Consider the following 11,259-nt stretch of genomic DNA (forward strand, 5'->3'; position numbering starts at 1 on the left):
ACTATAAGCCTTGCAAGAAATGTGACTAATGAGTTAGTTACGGGATGATGCATTACGGAATGAGTAAAGAGACTTGCCGGTAACGAGATTTAACTAGGTATGATGATACCGACGATCGAATCTCGGGCAAGTAACATACCAATGACAAAGGGAACAATGTATGTTGTTATGCGGTTTGACCGATACAGATCTTCGTAGAATATGTAGGAGCCAATATGAGCATCCAAGTTCCTCTATTGGTTATTGATCGGAGATATGTCTCGGTCATGTCTACATAGTTCTTGATAACCCACAAGTATAGGGGATCAATTGTAGCCTCTTTCGATAAGTAAGAGTGTCGAACCCAACGAGGAGCTAAAGGCAGAACAAATATTCCCTCAAGTTCTATCGACCACCGATACAAGTCTACGCACGCTTGACGTTTGCTTTACCGGAAACAAGTATGAAACTAGAAGTACTTTGTAGGTGTTTTTGGGTAAGCTTGCAAGAAATTAAAGAGCACAAAAATAAAAGCTAGGGGCTGTTTAGATAAAGACACAACTAAATTAGTTTTAGTAGAGAGCTTTTGTCAACAAGAAGGTTATTTGTCCCTAGGCAATCGATAACTAGACCGGTAATCATTATTGCAATTTTATTTGAGGGAGAGGCATAAGCTAACATACTTTCTCTACTTGGATCATATGCACTTATGATTGGAACTCTAGCAAGCATCCTCAACTACTAAAGATTCATTAAGGTAAAACCCAACCATAGCATTAAAGCATCAAGTCCCCTTTATCCCATACACAAACAACCTACTTACTCGGGTTTGTGCTTCTGTCACTCACGCCACCCACCATAAGCAAATCATAAGCATATTGCAAACCCTACAGCGGGAATCCGTCACGCTTGTGCGACATGGGGAGCACCATAGGACAGCACCTATAATAAAACATACAACTCAAACCAATCACGATCATCAAATAGCCATTAGGACAAAACAGATCTACTCAAACATCATAGGATAGCCATACATCATTGGGAAATAATATATAGCGTTGAGCACCATGTTTAAGTAGAGATTATAGTGGGTAAGAGAGAGGTTACACCACTGCATAGAGGGGGGAAGAGTTGATGATGATGGTGGTGAAGTTGTTGGTGAAGATGGCGGTGATGATGATGGCCCAAGTGGCACTCCAGTGCCATCGGAAGCGAGGGGGAGAGAGCCCCCCTCCTTCTTCTTCTTCCTTGACCTCCTCCCTAGATGGGAGAAGGGTTTCCCCTCTGGTCCTTGGCTACCATGGCATGGGAGGGGCGAGAGCCCCTCCAAGATTGGATCTATCTCTCTATCTCTCTCTGGTTCTGCGTTCTTGCCTGGCTCTATTTCACCGTTTCGTATATATATGGAGATCCCTAACTCCGATTGGCCAGAAACCTTCACCGTGATTTTTTTCCCAAATATTAGTTTTCTTGCGGCAAAAGAAGAGCGTCAACCATCTTATGGTGGGCTCATGAGGGTAGGGGGCGCGCCCTAAGGGGGGGCGCCCCCTGCCTCGTGACCACCTCGGGCACTGGTTTGTGTTGATTTTCCTTCCGAATTTTCCATATTTTCCAAAAATAAGCTCCATCCGTTTTTATCCCGTTTGGACTTTGTTTGATATGGATATTATGCGAAACCAAAAACATGCAATAGACAGGAACTAGCACTGGGCACTGGATCAATATGTTAGTCCCAAAAATAATATAAAAAGTTGCCAAAAAGTATATGAAAGTTGAATAATATTGGAATGGAACAATCAAAAATTATAGATATGACGGAGACGTATCAGCATCCCCAAGCTTAATTCTTGCTCGTCCTCAAGTAGGTAAATGATAAAAAAGATAATTTTTGATGTGGAATGCTACCTAGCATAATCTTGATCATATGTCTAATCATGGCATGAATATTAAGACACGAGTGATTCAAAGCAATAATCTGTCCTTTGACATAAAGACAATAATATTTCAAGCATACCAACCAAGCAATTATGTCTTATTGAAATAACATAGCCAAAGAAAGCTCATCCCTACAAAATCATATAGTCTGGCTATGCTCCATCTTCACCACACAAAGCATTCACATCATGCACAACCCCGATGACAAGCCAAGCAATTGTTTCATACTTTGAAATTTCTCAAACCTTTTCAACTTTCACGCAATACATGAGCGTGAGCCATGGACATAGCACTATATGTGGAATAGAATATGATGGTGGCGGTTATGTGGAGAAAACCAAAAAGGATAAAGTCTCACATCAACTGGCATATCAACGGGCTATGGAGATGCCCATTAATAGATATCAATGTGAGGAGTAGGGATTGTATGCAACGGATGCACTAGAGCTATAAGTATATGAAAGCTCAAACTGAAACTAAGTGGGTGTGCATCCAACCTGCTTACTCATGAAGACCTAGGGCATTTGAGGAAGCCCATCGTTGGAATATACAAGCAAAGTTCTATAATGTAAATTCCCACTAGTATATGAATGTGATAACTCAATAGACTCTCTATATGAAGAACATGGTGCTACTTTCAAGCACAAGTGTGGTAAAAGGATAGTAACATTGCCCCTTCTCTCTTTTTCTCTCTCTTTTTGTTTTTTCTGGGCCTTCTTTTTTTATATTTTTTGGCCTTTCTCTTTTTTATATATATTTTTTATTTTTTTCGTCCGGAGTCTCATCCCGACTTGTGGGGGAATCATAGTATCCATCATCCCTTCCTCACTGGGGCAATGTCCTAATAATGATGATCATCAAACTTTTATTTACTTACAACTCAATATTACAACTCGATATCTAGAACAAAGATATGACTCTATATGAATGCCTCCGGCGGTGTACTGGGATGTGCAATGATCTAGCGTAGCAATGACATCAAAAACGGACAGGCCATGAAAACATCATGCTAGCTATCTTATGATCATGCAAAGCAATATGGCAATAAATGCTCAAGTCATGTATATGATGATGATGGAAGTTGCATGGCAATATATCTCGGAATGGCTATGGAAATGCCATGATAGGTAGGTATGGTGGCTATTTTGAGGAAGATATAAGGAGGTTTATGTGTGACAGAGCATATCATATCACGGGGTTTGGATGCACACGCGGAGTTTGCACCAACTCTTGAGGTGAGAAAGGGAAATGCACGGTACCGAAGAGGCTAGCAATGATGGAAGGGTGAGAGTGCGTATAATCCATGGACTCAACATTAGTCATAAAGAACTCACATACTTATTGCAAAAATCTATTAGTCATCAAAACAAAGTACTACGCGCATGCTCCTAGGGGGATAGATTGGTAGGAAAAGACCATCGCCCGTCCCCGACCGCCACTCCTAAGGAAGACAATCAATAAACACCTCATGCTCCGACTTTGTTACGTAATGGTTCACCATACGTGCATGCTACGGGACTTGCAAACCTCAACACAAGTATTTCTCAATTTCACAATTACCCGACTAGCATGACTCTAATGTCACCATCCTTATATCGCAAAACTATTGCAAGGAATCAAACATATCATATTCAGCGATGTACAAGTTTTATGTAGGATTTTATGACTAACCATGTGAATGACCAGTTCATGTCATCTCTCTAAATAGATATAAGTGAAGCAAGAGAGTTTAATTCTTTCTACAAAAGATATGCCCGTGCTCTAACACATATAAGTGAAGCAAAAGAGCATTCTACAAATGGTGGTTGTCTAAGTGAAGAGAAACAGGCAATCCAAACTTCAAATGATAGAAGTGAAGCACATGAAGCATTCTACAAAGCCATACTCAAAAGATATTAGTGAAGTGCAAAGAGCATTCTATAAATCAACCAAGGACAATCTCATACCAGCATGCTGCATAAAAAAATAAAAACCTAAATGCAAAAGACGCTCCAAGACTTGCACATATCGCATGAACGAAACCAATCCAAAAATATACCGATATTTGTTGAAGAAAGAGGGGATGCCTCCCATGCATCCCCAAGCTTAGACGCTTGAGTCTCCTTGAATATTTACTTGGGGTGCCTCAGGAATCCCCAAGCTTGATCTCTTGCCTCTCTTCTTTCTTCTCACATCGAAACCTTCTCGATCATCGAACACTTCATCCACACAAAACTTCAACAGAAAACTCGGTAAGATCCGTTAGTATAATAAAGAAAATCACTACTCTATGTACTGTTGCAAACCAATTCATATTTTGTTTTTGCATTGTGTCTACTGTAAAATAACTTTTTCATGGCTTAATCCACTGATATAAATTGATAGTTTCATCAAAACAAGCAAACTATGCATCAAAAACAGAATCTGTCTAAAACAGAATAGTCTGTAACAATCTGAACATTCACCATACTTCTGATACTTGAAAAATTCTGCCAAAATTAGGAAAAATAAAAATTTGTACAGAAAGACATTTCAAAAAGAATCAGAACCATTTGACTTTCCAGCAAAAAATGTAAAATCGCGCACTACAGCCAAAGTTTCTGTCCTGCACCATACAAACCATCAAGCAAATGTAAACATCCTAAAGGCAAACCTTGCCACATTATTTTTATTTCTAAACTTTATAAAAGCACACAACAGAAATAAATGACTCTCTAAAACTTCCGGGTTGTCTCCCTGGCAGCGCTTTCTTTAAAGCCATTAAGCTAGGCATATAGTGCTCAAGTAATGAATCCACCCGGATCCCAAGGTATATCAAAGCCAATTTTAATTAACAATGATTTAGCATTTAGTAGTGAGCACAAAGTAACATATATCATGTAATGACGAAGTCTAACTCTCTTCCTATGCATCAGCATGTCATAAAAGAACAATTCATGCACACAAAGTAAAGGCCAATGCATAGTATAAACAGTTTCTTGCAATTTTGTCATGTGGGAAACATAGAGAGGTGGAGATATAGTTCCTCTCTCATAATAATTGCAAGTAGGAGCAGAAAGCACATGCATATTATATCTATTAAAATCATCATGTGTGGTTGTAAGAGGCAACCCATCAATATAATCCTTAATAAGGGCAAACTTCTCCGATATAGTGTAATCGGGAGAATTCAAAAAGATAATAGGACTATCATGCGTGGGTGCAATAGCAACAATTTCATGTTTAACATAAGGAACTATAGCAAGTTCATCTCCATAAGCATAATTCATATTGGCATCTTGGCCATAAGCATAGCAAGCATCATCAAAAAGGGATATTTTAAGAGAATCAACGGGGTCATAATAGTCATCATAGCAATCATCCTTCGGTAAACACGAAGGGAAATTAAACAATGTATGAGTTGAAGAGTTACTCTCATTAGAAGGTGGGCACGGGTAGCTAATCCGCTCTTTCTTCTTTTGTTCTTCGCTCTCCTCATCATCTTTTTCATCCAATGAGCTCACAGTATCATCAATTTCTTCTTCCACAGACTCCTGCAAAATATTAGTCTCTTCTTGGACAGCGGAGTAGTTCTCAATATATGGTTTAACATAAGCATTAGAATCATAATTATCATAGCAATATTTAAGTATAGCAAAATTTTCAGATTTGTGAAAAGTAGCATCATACTTTTCAATCAAAGAAGCAATTTCATAAGCACCCTTAAAAGCAACAAATTCTTCAATTTGTTGAACATCATAGTAATTGTAAACACCCTTAGCATAAGAAGATACAATTCCATTATCACTAAACTTACATTGATAGGGAAGGTGTTTCTTAGGGTTTTTAGAGCAACAAGTAAAATCATAAATTTCACATAAATTCCAAGCATAGCATTGCAAACGACGAATTTGACCCAATAGAATTTTCCCTTTTTCAGATATTCGGTGTCGCACATAACAAGCATGCTCATGTAAGGATTTTCCCTCAACTAAACTAGTTGGGGTTTTAGCACGAGCACATAAGGATCAAAGATGATCCAAGTAATAAGCTTCAGCAGTGTGATAGATTTTGAGTGGTTCTTCAACCATTGGTTCAATAGGTGCAACTATTTTTTTTGGTATTTTGCGTTTCCTACCCATAACTAAAGATAGAAAACAACTAAGAACAGCAAATAAAAATTACTTAGTGATAAAGCAAACAAGCACACACGAGAATATTCACCCCACGCTATTGCTCCCCCGCAACGGCGCCAGAAAAAGGTCTTGATAACCCACAAGTATGGGGGATCAATTGTAGCCTCTTTCCATAAGTAAGAGTGCCGAACCCAACGAGGAGCTAAAGGCAGAACAAATATTCCCTCAAGTTCTATCGACCACCGATACAACTCTACGCACGCTTGATGTTCGCTTTACCGGAAACAAGTATGAAACTAGAAGTACTTTGTAGGTGTTTTTGGGTAAGCTTGCAAGAAAGTAAAGAGCACAAAATTAAAAGGTAGGGGTTGTTTAGATAAATACACAACTAAATTAGTTTTAGTACAGAGCTTTTGTCAACAAGAAGGTTATTTGTCCCTAGGCAATCTATAACTAGACCGGTAATCATTATTGCAATTTTATTTGAGGGAGAGGCATAAGCTAACATACTTTCTCTACTTGGATCATATGCACTTATGATTGGAACTCTAGCAAGCATCCGCAACTACTAAAGATTCATTAAGGTAAAACCCAACCATAGCATTAAAGCATCAAGTCCCCTTTATCCCATACGCAGACAACCTACTTACTTGGGTCTGTGCTTCTGTCACTCACGCCACCCACCATAAGCAAATCATAAGCATATTGCAAACCCTACAGTGGGAATCCCTCATGCTTGCGCGACACGGAGAGCACCATAGGACAACACCAATAATCAAACATACAACTCAAACCAATCACGATCATCAAATGGCCATTAGGACAAAACAGATCTACTCAAACATCATAGGATAGCCATATATCATTGGTAAATAATATATAGCGTTGAGCACCATGTTTAAGTAGAGATTACAGCGGGTAAGAGAGAGGTTACACCGCTTCATAGAGGGGGGAAGAGTTGGTGATGATGGTGGTGAAGTTGTTGGTGAAGATGGCGGTGATGATGATGGCCCCTGGTGGCACTTCGGCGCCACCGGAAGCGAGGGGGAGAGAGCCCCCCTCCTTCTTCTTCTTCTTCCTTGACCTCGTCCCCAGATGGGAGAAGGGTTTCCCCTCGGGTCCTTGGCTCACATGGCGTGGGAGGGGCGAGAGCCCCTCTGAGATTGGATCTATCTCTCTGTCTCTCTCTGGTTCTGCGTTCTCGCCTGGCTCTGTTTCACCGTTTAGTATATATATGGAGATCCGTAACTCCGATTGTCCTAAAACCTTCGCCGTGATTTTTTTTCCGAATATTAGTTTTCTTGCAGCAAAAGAAGAGTGTCAACCGCCTTACGGTGGGCTCACGAGGGTAGGGCGCGCCCTAAGGGGGGCACCCCCTGCCTCGTGACCACCTCGGGCACTGCTTCATGTTGATTTTCCTTCCGAATTTTCCATATTTTCCAAAAATAAGCTGCATCCTTTTTTATCCCGTTTGGACTCCGTTTGATATGGATATTCTGCGAAACCAAAAACATGCAACAGACAGGAACTGGCACTGGGCACTGGATCAATATGTTAGTCCCAAAAATAATATAAAAAATTGCCAAAAAGTATATGAAAGTTTAATAATATTGGCATCGAACAATCAAAAATTATAGATATGACGGAGACGTATCAGTTCTCGAACCCGTAGGGTCCGCATGCTTAACGTTCCATGACGATTTGTATTATGAGTTATGTGATTTGATGACCGAAGTTTGTTCGGAGTCCCGGATGTGATCACGGACATGACAAGGAGTCTCGAAATAGTCGAGACGTAACGATCGATATATTGGAAGGCTATATTCGGACATCGGAAAGGTTCTGAGTGGTTCAAGTATTTTTCAGAGTAGCGGAGAGTTATGGGAATTCACCGGGGGAAGTATTGGGCCTTCATGGACCTTAGTGGAAAGGAGAGTAGGGCCACAAGGGGAGGCCCCCCCCCATGGGCTGGTCCGAATTGGACTAGGGAGGGGGCGGCGCCCCCCCTCTTTCCTTCTCCCTCTCCTCACCTTCCTTCTTCTCCTACTTGGACTAGGAAAGGGGGAAACCTACTCCTACTAGGAATAGGAATCCCCCCTTTGTGTTGTTCTTCACTCGGAGTGTTTTTGAAACTTAGGTGAATCTGATTCGCGGCTAAGCCACCCACTGTGGGATTTGAACACATATGCTTATGGAATAACAATCATTAAGATACTACAAAAATCTTGTCTTTGATAAGCAAACTGAAGGATTCTTATTACAAATCGTTGATCCAAGTGTTTAGGTATAAAAACGATGGAGCGGATTCGCATTCCACAAGCGTGGCTCGTCTTCTTTCTTGGTTACATTGTAGAGGTCATACGCCCCATTGTGGAGTACCTTGGTGATGATGGAGGGTCCTTCCCAGGCCGGAGCGAGCTTGTGATGTCGTTTCTGGTGCACACGGAGCACAAGATCTCCTTCCTGAAATGCTCGGCCTCTGACATTTCGGGCATGGAACCGGCACAGGTCTTATTGATAGATGGTCGACCGGATCAGAGCCATCTCTCTCTCTTCCTCTAGGATATCCACTGCATCTTGACGTGCCTGTTCCGCTTCAGCTTCTGAGAGGACTTCCACTCGAGCAGCATTGTGCAGCAAATCACTCGGAAGCACAGCCTCAACACCATATACCATGAAGAAAGGGGTTCGGTCAGTCGACCGGTTGGGAGTTGTTCTCAGTCCCCATAAGACAGATGGTAATTCAGTCACCCAAGCTCCAGCAGCATGCTTGAGGTCGCGCATCGGTCGAAGTTTCAGCCCTTGAAGGATCAAGCTATTTTCACTTTCTGCCTGCCCATTCGACTGCGGGTGCGCAACAGATGCGTAATTGACCCGAGTGCCTTGGGACGTGCAAAACAATTTGAAATCATCAGAATCAAAGTTGGAGTCGTTATCTATGATATTGCTGTGAGGAACTCCATATCTGAATGTCAGTTCTCTGATGAAACTAATGGCAGTGCTTGAATCAAGATTCTTGATAGGCTTGGCTTCGATCCATTTGGTGAATTTTTCGACTGCTATGAGCAAATGAGTGAAGCCGCTTCTGCCGGTCTTGAAAGGCCCAACCATGTCCAACCCCAAACTGCAAATGGCTAGATGAGTGGAATAGTCTTCAAGGCAGATGCGGGCTTGTGAGACATGTTTGAGTAAAACTGGCAGCCTTCGCACTTGTCGACTATATCTTTAGCCATCTCATTTGCATGCAGCCAGTAAGATCCTGCTCAGTATGCTTTGGCCATGATGGTCCAAGAGGACCCATGGTGGCTACAGGTCCCTGAGTGGATCTCATTTAGGATCAGTCGACCTTCTTCTGGGGAGATGCAACGCTGAGCAACTCCGGAAACACTTTTTCTGCAAAGCTGTCCACTTATCACTATGAAGGCTTTGGATCGGCGGACAATCTGGCGGGCCTCATCCTCATCTTCTGGGAGCTCCTTCCTGAGCAGGTATGCAATATATGGCACCGTCCAGTCGGGGGTGATCACTAAAACCTCCATGATCAAGTGGACTACAGCTAGGACTTCAATCTCAGTCGGATCGGTTGAGCTTATCGGTTGCGAGGGCTCCTCTGTAAAAGGATCTTCTTGAACTGACAGGGTGTGGAGATGCTCCAAGAACACACTGCTGGGAATAGGGTTTCCGAGTGGAAACTATCTTCCCAGATCATCGACAGCTTGATTCTTGATTCGGGGTATGTGGTGGAGCTCTAACCTCTCAAACTTCTTCTCTAGTTTTCTTACTGCAGTACAATAACCATTCATAGCTGGGCTCCTAATATCCCACTCCTTCATCACTTGATTGGCCACCAAGTCTGAGCCGCCGTAAACCATCAGGCGACGGACACCGAGTGAGATGGCCATACGCAACCCATACAGAAGTGCCTCATATTCAGCTTCATTGTTTGAAGAATCAAAGTAAATCTATAGGACATAACTGAGCTTGTCGCCTCTTGGGGATACCAAGACTACTCCAGCACCAGAACCATTCAACATTTTGGACCCATCAAAGAACATTGTACAATGTTCTGAGTGAATCTGAGTCGCTTGTTGTTGTTCAATCGACTCGGCGAGGAAATCTGCTATTGCTTGAGACTTGATTGCTTTCTTTGGCCAAACTTGATATCCAAGGGAAGGAGTTCGATCGCCCATTTGGCCACTCGACCAGTTGCGTCCCGATTGTTCAGAATTTATAATAATAGAGCGTCGCTGACAACTGAAACCGAGTGGTCTGTGAAGTAATGTGCAACTTTCTTCATGGTCAAATAAATCTTGTATACAAGCTTCTAGTAATGTGGGTTCCTTTGCTTGGACGGACTCAAGACTTCAGAAATATAGTACACTGGGCGTTGAACTTTGTAGGCTTTGCCTCCTTCTTCCTGATCAACTATGAGCCCTGTCTTGACCACCTGTCTAGTGGCTGCGATATACAGCAGTAGAGGCTGTTTGCTGATTGGGGCAGCAAGCACCGGCTGGGTGGAAAGCAGGGCATTGAGCTCTACAAATGGTGCTTCAGCTTCAGGAGTCCACTCGAAGTTATCATACTTCTTCATTAGTCGGTAAAGAGGCAATGCCTTTTCACCGAGATAGGAGATGAATCAGCTCGATGCAGCCAAACAACTAGTAAGCTTCTGAACGTCGTGTACACACATTGGGCTTTTCATTCGGAGAATTGCTCCAACCTTTTCTGGGTTTGCGTCGATCCCTCGTTCGGAAACAAGGAAACTGAGTAACTTTCCACCTGGGACTCTGAATGTGCACTTTGATGGATTGAGCTTGATATCATATCTTCTTAAGTTGGCAAAGGTTTCAGCCAGGTCAGTCAATAGGTCGGAACCTTTGGATGACTTGACCACGATATCATCCATGTATGCTTCCACATTCCAACTGATTTGTGTGAGCAGGCACTTCTGAATCATGCATGAACATGGCGCCAGCATTCTTGAGGCCAAAGGGCATGGTACCATAGCAAAAACACCCAAATGGGGTGATGAAGGTTGTTTTTATTTCATCGGGCCCATAGAGTCAAATCTGATGCTACCCGGAATAAGCATCCAAAAAGGACAAACTCTCACACCCCGCAGTTGAGTCGACAATCTGGTCGATGCGGGGGAAATCAATACACATACAAAGTGAATCATCTTTCTTGGGGACCATGACAACATTGGCGAGCCACTCGGAGTGGTATATCTTGCGATGAACTCAGCCGCCAG

Source organism: Triticum dicoccoides, chromosome 5A (genome assembly GCF_002162155.2).
Source record: "Triticum dicoccoides isolate Atlit2015 ecotype Zavitan chromosome 5A, WEW_v2.0, whole genome shotgun sequence".
Lineage (NCBI taxonomy): Eukaryota > Viridiplantae > Streptophyta > Magnoliopsida > Poales > Poaceae > Triticum > Triticum dicoccoides.